This window comes from Biomphalaria glabrata, chromosome 7, assembly GCF_947242115.1.
Source record: "Biomphalaria glabrata chromosome 7, xgBioGlab47.1, whole genome shotgun sequence".
In the NCBI taxonomy this organism is placed as follows: Eukaryota; Metazoa; Mollusca; class Gastropoda; family Planorbidae; genus Biomphalaria; species Biomphalaria glabrata.
The window spans coordinates 46,036,000-46,052,983 of NC_074717.1; the positions used below are offsets into that span (position 1 = coordinate 46,036,000).

General features: G+C 38.3%; 1 protein-coding gene across 1 annotated transcript in view; it reads left to right on the forward strand.

The window, feature by feature from the left end:
- The first annotated feature begins 566 nt into the window (after nt 1-566).
- LOC106072597 (thyrotropin-releasing hormone receptor-like) overlaps nt 567-16,984 on the forward strand; it is a 196,209-nt gene continuing 179,791 nt past the window's right edge. The window contains exon 1 of the mRNA XM_056036494.1: nt 567-1,275. The gene's annotated coding sequence lies outside the window, so the exon portion shown is untranslated. The remainder of the gene's footprint in view (nt 1,276-16,984) is intronic.

Here is a 16,984-nt window from a genome sequence, read left to right on the forward strand (position 1 = left end):
TTCACAGCCATCTTCCAGTCCATAGGAAATGAGAAATGTGCTCATCTTCGACCACGAAGGAGGAGCTATATGTGTGTACTAATCAATCTACTAACCTCACGCGCTTAACACCGAGACTTAGTTTCGAATTATTATTTTTTTTACATCTCTCCCAGAATTCACTTTATACGAAAGGAAATGAACTTTTAAAATATTTTTTTTTCTAAATATTTCTTTCGTTGCTTAAAACTGAATTTGGATTTTTACTCGTATTTTTTTTATATCCACACGATCTTTATTTATGGAAATTATGGGATAATTGCGAATGTCTGAAAATCATGTTTCGTCCACACACCTCTCACACACACACACACTTAGTCCCTCCTCACTCAAACACAGCCACCCCACACCCCACACACCACATCAACACTAGCTCATCAGTTTGTATTCCGAGTCGAACTCACGAACTGAAAAGAAAAACAGAAAAATGTGGAGGGGAAAAAACTCTGCGTGGGGAACGACCGCAGTCTAGGTTCCTCCCCCTTGCATGCTGGATTTCCTTCCCTTGCCTAGTCTTGTCTCTTTCTCGTGCTGTAACGCACGGGGCCCAGCTGTTGGGGGTGGCTTACGTCCTACTAAAACCTATGACAGATATTCTATCACAGGCAGAAAGACGGGACTTAATCATAGGACAGATACTTGATCACAAGAAACAAGCATGTTTTGCTTCATTATCGAGCTAAACGCTACAATTTTACATTCTAAATGTTTCAAGTAGGCCTAATCTATTTTTGTTATAATTTTAACTAAATTTCATTCAAGGATTTGTTTCATTTATTCATCTATTTAAAAAAATAATACTAACCGAGCGATTCAGAAATTATCAAATTACCAAGCAAATTACACCTTTGGATCCATAAATTAGGTAATTTTATTTTCGTCAATTTGTATTTATTAACAAATGAAGGAAGTTTTTAAAATTATAATATTTCCTTAGCTTTGTTTAGAAAAAAAAAAAAACAAGTGCGAAAATTGATAAAAATAATTGTTTACTGGTCCATATCGAGTTTGTTATTTCCGGTTAAATCACTGCACTGACCTACATTCTGTTGGATATAAAGAAGACGTCACGTGGTGTGTGTGTGTGTTTGTGTCTGTGAAATTCGGAGATGCCTCGCGAGACGCGATTCAAAGCTTGAAGAGATAAGTGAAGCCAAATTTTTAAAGTCCGTCCATCTGGAAATACTTGGTCTCATTGCAGCGAAATACCAACCAGGCATGTTGGTCGGGTTTAATGTAAGTATTTTGTAAACATTTTTTTGGCCAGGTATTTGTTGAACGTGAGTTTGCGCATATGGTTTTCGCAGGTGAGCGACCTCATTAAAGCTTACCTTTGGTCACCTGTATGAGGATTACATAATCTCTTAATAGATATTTATTGGTACGTAATTAAGAAATCTCTTCACTGCTTTTAATTTAATGCGTAGAAGGCAGTGACGTAGCTAGGAATTTGCCATCATTTTGGGGGCCCGGGGGTCTTGACATCTTTGGGGTCCCTTGCATTTTGCATAATATTTAATATTTAATGTAAAAAAACCCCACTCATTTGGGGGGATTTTCAAATTCTTCCCCTCCCTCTCCCACCGTAGCTACGCCTCTGGTAGAAGGTTTAATCGACGAAATCAATGCTTTTGTCCTATATGGTCACATACTTGCATTGCCCACAACCGCAACGCTTATGCCCAGGGCTTTTGGAAGAAAGGATTGTAGCCTCTCAAGCCATTAATTACATTTTGATAGGTGATGATAAAGAATATAAATAGAGTTTGGGGTGTTCAAAGAAGCTTTCAGTAAAGGAACATGTCCTTAAAGTATTAACTGCCTTTTATTGAGCAGCATTCAAACATAACATATTTACAAGGCTGACATTCTCTACAGATAACCAACTGCACTCTAGATGACTTCCTTCTGCATAGTTTCAACACACTCGTCACTTCCCGCAAGTCCCCTAACTCTCCGATACCCACAGTGTGTCACGGTTGACCACACACAGCAACCGTGTCACAACACTTTCCCTTCTGCCGAAACCATTTTTAAAACAGTAATTTATTTAACTTTTTACCAAAAATAAATACATTTACATTGTACATGGTTACAAATTATAAACTATATTCAGAATATGTTTTTTCATCAAAATAAGTAATTTAGAAAAGTTGCTAATACAACTTTACCATCGTTTATTTCATTTAAAAAGAAACTTTCAGGGGTCGATAATCTTTTTTTAGTATTTGGAAGCGTGGATGTGGACGTAATGTCATTATAGTTCTACTTCGTAATACTTATATTGGAGGGCTGCCTGGTCGTGCGGTTTGCGCGCTGGACTGTCGTTCAGATTTATCGATTGTCCTGGGTTCAAACCCTGCCCGCTCCCATCCCCCGTTCGACCTGCGGGAGGTTCGGACTAGGAAGTAAATTATCTTCAGCTCTGAAGGAACATCCGAAACATGTCAAACATTTTACAAAACAAGCAATACAGTACCAAAAGAAAATCCGCTGCAGAGGACAGATGTAGACGGCGAAAAGAAAATCTAAATCGACCATCGGCGGACAATGGTTATGCCTGCGCTAGTTGTGGCAAAATATGTAGGTCGCAGGTGGGGCTGCGTAGCCACGGGTAATACTACATTAATCTTCATACTCAAAGAAAAGCCTTATTATTATTAATACACTCGTATACAATATCAGGATATATTCGATGTTATTACACACACCAAATGTATGTTTTGCATGTTTGAAATGTCTCTTCAGAATTGAAGAAGATAACCACCCTAGCCCAAACCTCCAGCAGGATGGCAGCGGGCAATGCTCGAACCCGGCACTATCGAGATGTGAGTCCAAAGTGCATAACCACATCGAACACTTTATTTCGTTGTTTAGTGACGTCAGCGAAGGCGGGCGGATAGGTGCACGGTAACAGAAGGGAGATTATCAAAAGTCTGTTTATATATATATATATATATATATATATATATATATAGATGTCATTAACAGATAAACCTTTGCAAGCATTGTACAGATCATTACATTTTATTGACCTATGAACTTCAACCTTCAGGCTTTGACGTAGACTATTAGTAAAGCATGATATTAGGATGGTCTCCTGGTGGTTAGGTAGGCAGGATCCTGCCCGCTGCCTTAGCTTGATGTCCTGCAAGAGATTTTAGCTTCACCCTTACCTGCCCCTTCCACAACATTCATCTCTGTCTTTTGCCTTATATAGAATTTATTTTCAGTCTCAACATCACCTTGTCTGTCTGCCTCTTTTTACCTGGTACTTTTCCCTAAAGGAAGGTCCTTTCAAGCTCTGCGTACCTTGCGATACGGCCATAAAGTTTTAGTTTGCGCTTTTGACCGTGGTCAGCAGGTCATCATGAGGCCCAATCGCCATTGTTATGATTTTATGAGTCTCCTCATTTGAGAAGCGGTCTTTGTAGGTGATACTTAGGATCCCTCTATAGCGTCTTATCTTCTAATCTTATCTTATATAATACAGACGTTACTTCAAAAAAGATGATTACGTCCTAAGCGTCATGCATTCAGTCATGCATATTAACCAATGACTTAAGTTCTGCCATCTCTGTTCCATTGCTAGAGTTCTCCTTTCTAATTCTTTAGTTAACGTCCAAGCTTCGCAAGCAAGGGCAAGGACGTTAGTTCTTAAGGAACGTCTGAGACTTTGATAAAACAAACTGATTTCAACTTGCGTAATGGGCGCGGTTTTTAGGGGTCAACTCCTGGTTCAGATTTACCTCTTCGTTCATGGTGACCTACTTTCGATAAATTCTTATGATTCATGGTGACCTACTTCCGATAAGTTCTTATGATTCATGGTGACCTACTTCCGATAAATTCTTATGATTCATGGTGACCTACTTCCGATAAGTTCTTATGATTCATGGTGACCTACTTCCGATAAATTCTTATGATTCGTGGTGACCTACTTCCGATAAATTCTTATGATTCGTGGTGACCTACTTCCGATAAATTCTTATGATTCAATTTCCCGGGTAAGCATATAGTTATATAAAGCTGTCTTTAAATTGGACAAGACCTCGTTTTAAAAAAAAAAAAAAAATCCTCTCCACGTGTCTCTTCATCTCTGTCACCTTCTCGACTTCGATGACCTCATATCTGGACAGCTCTTTCTTTAAAAAAAAATAAAAATAATTTCTTATTGAAATGGGACAGAAATGAACGTTTGACACGAGAAATTAGTCTGGACCAAGAGAGACAACTGGTCTCGGGGATAGAAGCTGGTGTCAGCAGACGTCACGTCGCCGAGAGTAATTTCGGGATCACGTCTGGCGGTCAGACATGACTCTTGAATGGATTATGTCATTTCTGTCGTTAGGATGTCAGCCGTGGTGACATGGAGCTGACGTCAGTGACATCCTCTCATGTGTTTGTGTCTGTTGGTTTGGGGCATTGCACACTTTCCTCAATCTTATTTCTTCTGTTTTTACTTTTGTTGTGTCTGCCTGTAAGATGGGTAAGATACAGTGGTGGAAGGGGGGGGGGGGGGGTTCCTGGCAGTCAAATGTTGTTGTCACGTGACTAGATTACACTCAGGACTAAAAAAACAACGGAAGTTGTTTAGTCACATGACCACCCGAGAAAAGTTTGGGGGCGGGGACGTTATAAATAGCTCAGGTAAAACATATAAAAATGTTGTGTAGGATTAAAAGGATTTGTTTATATGTATCTTATCTTATCTTATCTTATCTTATCTTATATATTACAGACGTTACATAAAAAAGACGATAATTACGCCCTACACATTTCATGCGTCAATCTAAACCAATGACTTAAACTCTGCTAAGTCGTTGGTTTTCCTGGCTGATTCAGGCAACCCATTTCATTCTCAAAAGTAAAGTAGCAATCATACATAAAACACTGAATCATAATCTTCAAATACAAAAACAGAATTTAATAAAAATACTCTGAAAGACACGAAGATAAAGGCACATTCCTTGTCCCATATGTTAGGACAAATTTGTACAAATACTCCTTCTTCCCTAGTGCTATTAGAGCATGGAATGGGTTGCCTGAGCTAGCCAGGTAAACCAGTGACTTGGCAGAATTTAAGTCATTGGTTAATATGCATGACTAAATGCATGACGCGTAGGACGTAATCATCTTCTTTTTTGAAGTAACGTCTGTATTATATAAGATAAGAATCCATAATGACGTTTATTTTACAATTGAGCATTACAGAAAACAGTACATAATTAGAGCAAACAGTGTATACGATAGCACACAAGATATACATTTATACCCCAGTTTCTCTTTAACATTTTATTCGACATTAACAACAGTAAGTTACAGTTTGTTCAATGATTTCATTGCCAAAGGAACAAAATAGTTTTTGTGTTTATTTGTTTATGTGATTGGTGTCTTATAGGTGTCTTATATCTTCTTTGGTGATGGTAAAATGTTACAATCATGAAGAAGAGGCTGTTTTTTATTAATGCTTTAAATCTTTACAGCTTTTTTAGCAATGTTTTTCTCAAATAGATGTCCAAGTGCAGTTTTTGAATATGGTATTGTTATCAGCATTTACAATTTTATAAAGTTAATTTTTATGCTTATTTAATTCGTTGGAATGGACCTCATTCACCAATCGTAAACAAACATTTCAGCCACGTGATAATATTGATAAAACAATGGGAAAAAAAGTATCACGTGACAGCCTTTATGGATTGCGTAAATTGTATAGAAGAGATAGAGAATCACGTGGCTAAATGTTGTTTGTTTACGATTGGTGAATGAGGTCCATTGTCAAACTAGGCAGTAATATTGAAACTTACAAAGGCATGTATATGAGATTGATAAACAGTCACATGGCTTTTTCGCTAAAATTAGTGTAAATATAGTAATACTAGCCGACCGGCGGCGTAGCATACGCCGCTATTTTGCATGGCCGATCTTAGGCCACTGCAACCTATGCGACCGCAGTGTTTGTTTGTTAAATGTTTTACATGTTTCGGATGTTCCTTCAGAGTTGAAGATAGTTTACTTCCTAGTCCAAACCTCCCGCAGGTCGAACGGGAATGGGAATCGGCAGGGTTTGACAGTCCAGGGCTCAGCCATCCGTAGCGACGTGTGAACAGCCACTTGTTCACCCCCCCCCCCCCCATCTTGATTTTTCGTGAGGTGACTATCCGCAGAAATATGAGAGTGATCTTTCCTTTACTTCTTGCTTGCTTCTCGTCCAAACTGTTGAGCGAAGAAGAGAATAATATATATATAGAGCGAGATTATTGGTATGTTAAATTTTAATTTTGGTGACGGCCAAAGACGGTAGATCTCTAGGGCGTAACCACTGCCTGCTACACAAGTAAATATCGGTATCACACTAGTAGGCTACTGCGCAGACGGTGACGTTGGGCTCCAGGATCCGTACCGGAGAAAGATAGACAGAAAAAGACAGAGAAAGTCCATCGTAGCCAAGTATTAACGTCTCAGTAATTACTATATTCTAGTGCTAAAAAAACATAGGTTAAAGAGAACACTTTATACTATTATTATTACTATTTTTTTTACATATATTAGACCCTACTGTCGTATGAAACGTAGATAACCTTGATATGTTACGAAATATCAACTTAATTCTTTTTAATTATTTTCAATGTTGTTGGTTAACGCCTAGTTCTATAGATATATATGTATATTAATTTTAAGTATGCATTATTATTTTTTTAAAGTAGTTAGAACCCTTCTAGCCATCAAGAGCTAGTATCAAGTTCTTGACAGAAAACACAAACTCTCTTTTGTAATCTTGTAGGTTAGGCTTTCAAACATAACAAAACACATCGAATGGATGGTTTTGAGGTCATACGATGAGAATGTATGGGCATTGGCATCTTATTGGTTTCAAAATCAACCACCACAAGAAAAAAAAAAAAAAAAACTTCGAATGGATGGTTTTGAGGTCATACGATGAGAATGTATGGACATTGGCATCGTATTGGTTTCAAAATCAACCACCACAAGAAAAAAAAAAAAACAAACTTCGAATGGATGGTTTTGAGGTCATACGATGAGAATGTATGGGCATTGGCATCGTATTGGTTTCAAAATCAACCACCGCTGGAATCCGCTATCGGAATAAATTTAAATAGGCACTCGCTGAACCTCCAAGAAAACATTTAACATCTATATTTCATTTAGTATGGGGATACAACCCAGGACTTGTGTGACAGGCTCGAGCTAAATGGGAGATGGCATAAACACGGCTTGGTGTTGGAACGAATTGATGTTGGAAATCAAGTGCCAGTGCTTCTTGTGACTGAATTAGAGACAGTATTATAAGCGCACATTCTTAAAAGCATGGGATAAAACGATATTATTAATTAATATTTATTTAATACACATTAGGAAGTAATATGCAAGTATGTAGTTTAAATATTGGAATATTAGTCGACCGGCGGCGTAGCATACGTCTCTATTTTGCATGGCAGGTCTTAGGCCACTGCAGCCTATGCGACCGCAGTGTTTGTTTGTAAAATGTTTGACATGTTTCGGATGTTCCTTTAGAGTTGAAGATAGTTTACTTCTTAGTCCGAACCTCTCGCTGGACGACGGGAGATGGGAGCGGGCAGGGTTGAACAGTCCAGCGCTCAGCCGTCCGTAGCGACGAGTGAACACCCACTTGTTCTCCCCCCATCTTGTTTTTTTTGTGGGGTGACTATCGGCAGAAAAAGAGAGTGATCTTTCCTTATATATTACAGACTTTACTTTTAAAAAAGAAGACCATTACGCCTCTTTATTCTACAATTCAGGTCCATGCTATCGTATCGTGCTGTGTTCTAAATTTAATTTTCGGTTCTGTTGATTATCTTCAAATCATACAGTTGCACGTCCTGTCTCACTATGTATAATTGCTGCATCGTATTGACCACGCAACACCAGAGTTTCATTTGTGCAACGCATAACGTAATAGGTCTTGCTAGATTGAGTCAATAATAATATCGGGTGGGTAGCGTGGTCAAGAGTCCAAGTGCGCTGGAACTTGGCTTGGCTCGGCTACCTAAAAGGGGGCTCGAGGTTCGACACCCGACTCGGGCAGAGTTGTGTTTACTGAGCTGCCTAAAGGCAGCACGGAAAACCAACTCCTAGATACCCCCTCCCCCCACTGGTCCACAAATGAGATTGGACCAAAGCGCTCTGAGCATGCTATAAGCATGAAAGAAGCGCTATATAAAAGCTATAATAATAATATACATGTCAACTTAATATGTGTTGTCTTGTTGAGCCCAAATTTTCACGCTGTCAAGCTCAGCTTACTAATCTTTAGCAACCTAGATATTAATCTCGGCGCGGTGGCTGAGTGGTTAAGCGCTTGCCCTCTGAGCCTGGGGTCTTGGGTTTCAAACTCTAATGGGTACCTGACTTTAGTTAGGGAGAGTAGGCGGCTGGTCGTTGTGCTGGCCACATGACACCCTGCTCGTTAACCATTTGCCATAGAAACAGATGACGTTAACATCCTCTGCCCTATAGATCGCAAAGTCTGAAAGGGAAACTTTACTTCTATCGCTAAAAGGGGAACCATTTTCTAAAATATAAAAGGGGAACCATGTTCTAAAATCTAAAAGGGGAACCATGTTCTAAAATCTAAAAGGGGAACCATGCTCTAAAATATCATGTAACAAAAATAGTTCTAAGTTTTAAAACATAGACAAAACATCCCGTTGTACGTAGCATGTGGTCAAGGCCAATAATACAATTCTCTTGTCCTGTCCAATTATTGTTACCATATTGTATGTTCAATAAAGAACTCTGCGTGTCTGTTGATACATTTACAGGATACAATCAAATCGAGAGGGGGAGGGGGTAAGATTATGATCTGCTTAAAAAAATTGGTTCAACATTTAAATTTGCTTAAATGCATTGTATTGGATAGCAAGAAATTAAAAAAAAATGTTTTGTTATATTGATTTAGTGTCATTATGGCATAGGACCGAACCCGTAAACAACAACCAAATATTGACAGGTGATAAGCGATATATGTATCATCATTACCTTACAAACAATCACGCACCAAGAGGGCCTTTGTAATTAGCCTCGTTTCCAGTCTTTGTGCTGAATGTTGTGTCTCCGTTGAATTCTGTTTGTCTAGTTTGTTGATAGTTACAAGTCAACACTCTGACAGGATAAATGGAGGAACCCCTCAATACTAGGAATAGACGAAATCTGAGCTGGAATGGAAATATAGTAAGACATGACTCACTGTCAAAAGTTTTTCTTCAAGGTACAGTGGAGGAAGCACGAAGAATGGGTCGTCCGAAGAAAAGCTGGCTGGACAACGTGAGTGATTTGACCGGTCTTTTTCTTGATATCCGACTAAAAACAGCTACTGACCAGGAAAATGGACGGATTTTGGTTACGCGAAAATTCCCAGCACCCCCAAACACGAAAGTCAAGGGACAGATGATGATGATGATGATGATGATGATTATGATTATGATGATGATGATTATGATGGTGATTATGATGATGATAATGATAATAATGATGAATATGATGATGATGATGCTGATGATGATGATGATGTTGTTGATGGTGATGATGAATTGGTTTCTTTAGCCTTATTATGTGTCATGAATCATTCGCCTAACATTGTTGATGATGATGATAATGATGATGTTGATGTTGATGATGATGATAATGACGATGATGATGATATTGATGATGATATTGATGATCATATTGATGATGATATTGATGATGATATTGATGATTAGGATGATGATGTTGATAATAATGATGATGATGGTGATGATGTTGATGATGATGATGATGAATTGGTTTCTTTAGCCTTATCATGTGTCATTAATTATTCGCCTAACATTCTCGGTCAATAAACATAAAACACAGATTCAATGTATAATTTTTGTCTGCTTTGAAAAGACTACACAAACATTGAGTCATAAATTGGTTTTAGAAATAACAATTTATCGGCAGCCAAAACATCAAGGGGAGGCTCGGTGGCTGAGCGGTAAAGCACTTGGCTTCCGAACCTAGAGTCCTGGGTTTGAATCTCTATGAAGACTGGGGTTTTTAATTTCGGGATCTTTTTGGCGCCTCTTAGTCCACCCAGCTCTAATGGGTACCTGACATTAGTCGTAGAAAGTAAAGGCGGTTGGTCGTTGTGCTGACCACGTGACACCCTCGTTTACCATGGGCCATAGAAACAGTTGACCTTATCATCATCTACCCTATAGTTCTCTCTCCTCTTCTCTTTTGCTCTCGCTTCTCCAAAGCGTCAAGAAATAAATTATCATGCATTCTGTTATAGTTGCATTATAGGAAATCTAGTTGATAAGATCTCAATAGAACTATTTATCTAACGAACGACCTTGCGGCAACATGACGTCATATGGCGGGAAAGTGATTTTTTTTTTCACATAAGCTTTCTAATGGCATCATTCTAGGGGACTTTACCAGACCAGGGGTCAAGGTTCAACTACATATTGACGTATCTAACCAGGTATGTCTAACGATAAAGAACGATAATGAAGCAGGAAATAACAACAAGGGTAATAATTATAATGATTCCTCCCACTTTTATAACTCAACCACTGTCTTCTTTTTTTTTTTTTTCTATTTCCCCTTGCCAATAATTTTTGTTGGTTTAAACCTGGTAATCATGTGCCTGCATATGTCTGTGTTGGATATTTAGAGTTATAAAGTTAATTCTCTTTATGACCACTTATCTACATAGGGTTCTCCCCCCCCCCCCCCACACACACACACACGCACACCTTTTACTCTCCCGCTCTCCTTCAAGAAATATTCCCAGCATCCCCCCCTCTCTCTCTCTCTGTATAGTACTATTACCAAGAAACTAGCCTGAAAAGAATCACTTCCAATTAAGCTGTTTCATCCCAGGAAAGAGTCTATTTATAGTCGTACATGGTGCATATGGTGGTGCTGTGGTTGTGCATATTGAAGTTCTGATGCTGGTGGTAATTTTTGTTGTTATAGTATTTATGATCATGGTGTTGGCTTATTGTGATGATAACATAAATAATAGCTAATTTTTAGCTGAGGATAATAAATGATAGTGAAATTAATGTTAAAGCTTATTGTGATGGTAAATTTGATGGTTGGGGTAATGCTTGAGCCGCGTTAGTGGTCCAGTTGGTACCGAACTAGTTTATTCTTTTTATTTTTCATTATTCATCAGATTTAAGATTTATAATTAGTTTTAAACGTTTTGAATTTCCTTAAGCTAGTATGAAATTGTTAATACATAGAAACAGCATGTGGATCATCTATGTATATAGAAGGAACCTACTCTCTGTTCATTTCTTTTGAGACGTGTTAATTATGTATTCACATTTTCAGATAGATAGAAACACATAGAAGTTTTACATTTAATTATAGAAATGCATAGAAATTTTACATTTAATTATACCTTACAGTGAGTTTGTATACAGACGAACCCGACAGTAATGTTAATTTCTTTTGAGACTTATGTACAGAGTCAGCCTTAGGCCACTGCAACCTATATGGCGCAGTAGGCCCCGCGCTAATTCTAGCTGTAATTTTTAAATTAAACCATTAAAACTTAGAACAGGGTTCAGAACAGGGTTCTGCGAATTTTGATTTTCCTGGAGTTCTTGGAAATCTCCTGAAATAACAAAATATACGAAAAAGTCCTGGAAATCTGAAATTATTAAAATCTCCTGAAAATTCTTAAATATGCAAATTGTCAATTTTCGCTTATCTGTCCACTAATGAGAGATACACTGCTTCACCAAACTACTCAAAATATTTTTAACAATTCCCGTAACTGTGGCATCTGGCGAAAGAAGCTTCTCGCGCCTCAAAACTAATCAAGAATTACTTGAGGTCAACTATTCTCGTAGATAGACTGAACAATCAGGCTATTCTTACTAGTGAGCGTTATCTATGTAGGAAATAGAACTTCGATGATATACTGTATGACTTCGCTACACGCAAGGCTCGTAAAGTTACTTTGATCATGATTTTGGTACCTAGTACAAAATGTATTACAGACGAATTATATCCTCGGGCCTCTGGTACCGTTACCACTCATTATCCTTATCGCTACGCAAACTATTGAGTATATGTTTTAGAGTTGTTAAGGTCGACCCTGCATATGTATTCATATTTTCAGAGAGAGAAAGCAGTTTATAGGGATCTTACGTTTATTTGCAACTTTTTATCTTATTAATATTTCATATCAAAATTTTAAGCCACAAATTTATGATCGTCTTTGCCAAAGATTTTTATAATCGCAACTTGTAGTCAGCTCTTGTTACGGGTGGTCTTCCCCTTGGTTTATCAGAGTTTCTAATTATAGAACCCCTCCAGACGTTGTATGGCTTGGTTCACATTGACTACAGTTGTCGTCCCTGGAAGAGAGTCACATTGTTCTATCGAGCTAATACGGGAGCCTACCAGCCTGGTCTGGCGTTATTAACAAGGGTCGTTACTCCGGAGTGAGCTACTCCTGTCACAGCTCGAGTTATCTTCACGTGAATAACGCTATAAGTGTTTCGAGATTTTTTTTTTTTGTTCCCTAGAAGGAACAATACGGGATCTAGATCTACCATTTTCTTGATAGTGCTTTCTGTCTCAGACTAGAATACACTTTTGCTTTAAAATAAAATATAATCCGTGCAGTATCTTATATAATACAGACGTTACTTCAAAAAAGAAGATGATTACGTCCTACGAAGAATTCACTATCTCATTATCACCTCACTATTCATTGCTTTTTTTTTTTCTTTGTTTTTCAACTGTTGTCTAGTCTCTTTCTTTTTTTTTTTGTTTTCAATCTTTCTCTCTCTCTCTCTTCTTTTTCAATTTTTTCTCTCTCTTCCTTTCTATCTTTCTCTGTCTTGTTTTTCCGGTCTCTCTTTCTCTCTCTTTTTCTCACTCTCTTTCTCTCTCTCTCTCTCTCTCTCTCTCTTTCTCTCTCTTTTTCTCTCTCTCTCTTTCTTTCTCTCTCTCTTTCTCTCTCTCTCTCTTTCTCTCTCTCTTTCTCTCTCTCTCTTTCTCTCTCTCTCTTTCTTTCTCTCTCTCTTTCTCTCTCTCTTTCTCTCTCTTTCTTTCTCTCTCTCCTTTTCTCTTTCTCTCTCTCCTTTTCTCTCTCTCTTTCTCTCTCTCCTTTTCTCTCTCTCTTTCTCTCTCTCCTTTTCTCTCTCTTTCTCTCTCTTTCTCTCTCTCTTTCTCTCTCTCTCTTTCTCTCTCTCTCTTTCTCTCTCTCTTTCTCTCTCTCTTTCTCTCTCTCTCTTTCTCTCTCTCTTTCTCGCTCTCTTTCTCTCTCTCTTTTTCTCTCTCTCTTTCTCTCTCTTTCTCTCTCTCATTTTCTCTCTCTCTTTCTCTCTCTCCTTTTCTCTCTCTCTTTCTCTCTCTCCTTTTCTCTCTCTCTTTCTCTCTCTCTTTCTCTCTCTCTCCCTCTCTCTCTTTCTCTCTCTCTCTCCCTCTCTCTCTCTCTTTTTATTGTATACCCTTGAAAGTGTAAGAGAGGACCTTATCCTAAATAGATCTTTCTTGACTTATTACAGGGATACACTCTTTGACGCGCATCTTGTGACGATTACTGTTTTGTAGTTGCCTATGTGTGATTGTTATTTTATAATTATGATTGTGTTTACAGTACAATGCTTATAATCCATCGTGTTCCTCCAATTTCTATCTTTTCAAATCGTCTTCTTTTTTATACCAGAAACTTCTATTCTAAATATTTTCTATTAATTAAGACCTTCTAGAAACTGATGCTCGCGACTTTTTTTCCTGACCTCTTTCTCTGATTGGTTAACTATAATTAGCATGTGCTTACGCCTAAGACTTTCTTTGACCTGACCCCCGTTTCCAGAATAAAGTAGAATGAGGGTGTCACAGTCTCGGTTGACATTGCCTGTTATATGTTCACCTCGGGTCATGAGCTAGCCAGGACAACCAGTGACTTGGCAGAGTTTAAGTCATTGGTTAATATGCATGACTAAATGCATGACGAGTAGGACGTAGTCATCTTCTTTTTTGAAGTTACGTCTGTATTATATAAGATAAGATAAGAGGGTGAAAAGACACTTGAAACTCCTGATATAGAAACAGGAAGTAAGAATGACTAAATTGACTCTTAGTCGAGTAGTAACCTTAAGGGTCGAGAGAGTGGTCACTGACAGTCGGTAGTATCTTTTGGTCACTTGAAGAGAGTAGTAACTTTTAAGCAGTCGAAGTCAGTAGTATCTTTTGGTCCGTTGCGGACAGTAGGAACTTAAGTTGAGAGAAGTAACTTGAAGTCAGTAAGACAGTACACGTATTTTGATAGTTATTTTATATTTAGAGCTGGATACATATTATTATTGTTTATTGTTACCGGCTGTGATGCGGATGTGATTTAATAAATAAAGTTATATATATATATATATATATATATATATATATATATATATATATATATATATATATATATATATACCTGAGGACTTAGTATATTGGATATATTTGATACCGCTGTTATACGGATGTAGCTATATTGCAACTGGATATTTCGGTATAACAACTAGGAGTGCAGTACATTATTATTATTATTGAATAAACGTCATATTGTCTGGTCAAGATCGACTCTGTATACTATTCAACTTTGTTACGTACTAAGTGGACACACGAACCCAAGCATTTTTCAACTATACACAACAAGCCTGTTACAGTAAAGAGGGTACAGTATCGATTCGTGACACAGCTTACCTTCTGTGATCCGACGTTTTAGGAAATCTCCCAACCCCCTCGTCCTGTCTTACTATCAAGAGCAAACTGAATGTATGTACAGGTACCTTGTTTTAAACAATTCTGTCCACCATTCCATCTTCTCGTGGGTCAGCGTGGTCAAAATGTCAGGTTTGAATAAGCAAATCTTAAGAGGAAGCATTAACAAATTGGAATTTTCTATTTATGTCTGAATAAACTTGCGTTTTAACTGAATTGATTCGTCCCAACGTACAGACGACATTCACTAGATGAGCCAACGCGTAAAAATTTTTAAATATCTAGTAAACATTCCATCAAAATGACCCACCCCATCTACATCAAGATTAGAGCTCATGAATTTCTGCTACAACTGCCCATAGATCTGTCACTAGGTCAACATGAAGTTCAAAAAGGTTATTTTGTGCTCAGAAACCCACAGTTTGAGAAGCGTCCTCCTGTAGATTTAATACTAAGCTTTTCCGTCGTGGGTCTGCACGTGCACTGAGCGCGTGGGTTGTGTGAGGAAAAGTTTTGAAATTGAGGCAGATTGGCGCTTTTTTTTTCCACCTTGCAGTCGATTAAGATGTTAAGTTCTCGATATCTAGTTCCGTTATTTGTGTGTCCTTGAGTGTGCGGTGTGTGCGGTAAGATGTGTTTGTGTGTGAGAGAGAGTTATGTACATGTGTGTGCAGGGGCGGACTGGCTATATGGGCAAACGGGCAAATGCCCGGTGGGCCCAATACCAAATGGGCCAGTCTGGTCGCGAGCAAAAAAAAAATTCAATGCAAACAAATTAAAAAAAAAAAGTGATAGCCATTTGTGGGCCGGTTTATATGGTAATGCCCGGGCCGGTTTATATGGTAATGCCCGGGCCGCTTTTGATACACAGTCCGCCCCTGTGTGTGTGTGTGTGTTACATGGATGTTTCACGCCGATTGAAAGAGCTCCCAAAGACATTGTTGATGCTGAGATTGTCGAGAGCAATCGCTGTTAAAGGCCTGAGCACTAACCCCTGCATCCTGTGGGCAGTTCAAACCAATAGCTCGTTGCCACATCACAGGTCTGTAGGACGTGGCAATGAGCTATTGGTTTGAACTGCCCACAGGTTGTGACGTTGCAGGTCGGTGTTGAGACCTAGTATAAAGATTGGTCTCGGTCAGACCCAAGGGAAGCCTAAGACTCATCTAGAGAACAGTCTGCAGGATGGATCTCAGGTCTACATACATCAATGAAAGTATTTTGGGGGACAGAGGTACTGGTGTGAGCCTCGCCGAAAGCAAAGGGACTGATGCGGACTTCTTCTTCTTACCAGCTTCTTGCTGCTAAGCTGTGAGCTCTTTTGCAGACTGTGCCAAAGAAAAACAGTGTGCTGTTTTCTTTAGTTGTTCAGCACTGCCGTACAGGGTGTTGGTTATGTTTGGCTGGAGTGGCAGTAGGGTCTGGATTAGGAGGGGGGGCATTCAAAGAAGATATGGGTGATAAGGTTTCGTAAGGGTGGGCACAGTGTCTACAATGGGGGAGTTGTGTGGGATTTATTTTATTGAGATGGTAATTTAACAGAGATGTGTGTCCTGTACTTAGTTGGAAGATTGTAGATTGTTTTTTGCGCGGGAGGAAGTGTCCAGTTTGTTAGGCATGTTCATTTCTTTGTAGACATAAACAAGAGAAAAAAGAAGAAATTATCAGATAGCCCTAAAGCAGATGCAGAAACTGTGGCTCATTTTGCTGCTTCAGAATCGGCTTGTTTCAGTCACAGGAGACTCTGATCCGAGTCAAGGAGAAGGAAGCTAACACAAGTAGAAACTCACTTTTTTTTCTGTGGGATGTACGTGGCATGTATCTTATCTTATCTTATATATTACAGACGTTACTTCAAAAAGAAGATGTGTGATGTATGTGGAATGTATCTTATCTTATCTTATATATTACAGACGTTACTTCAAAAAGAAGATGTGTGATGTATGTGGAATGAATCTTATCTTATCTTATATATTACAGACGTTATTTCAAAAATAAGATGTGTGATGTATGTGGAATGTATCTTATCTTATATATTACAGACGTTATTTCAAAAAGAAGATGTGTGATGTATGTGGAATGTATCTTATCTTATCTTATATATTACAGACGCTATTTCAAAAAGAAGATGTGTGATGTATGTGGAATGTATCTTATCTTATCTTATATATTACAGACGTTACTTCAAAAAAGAAGATGT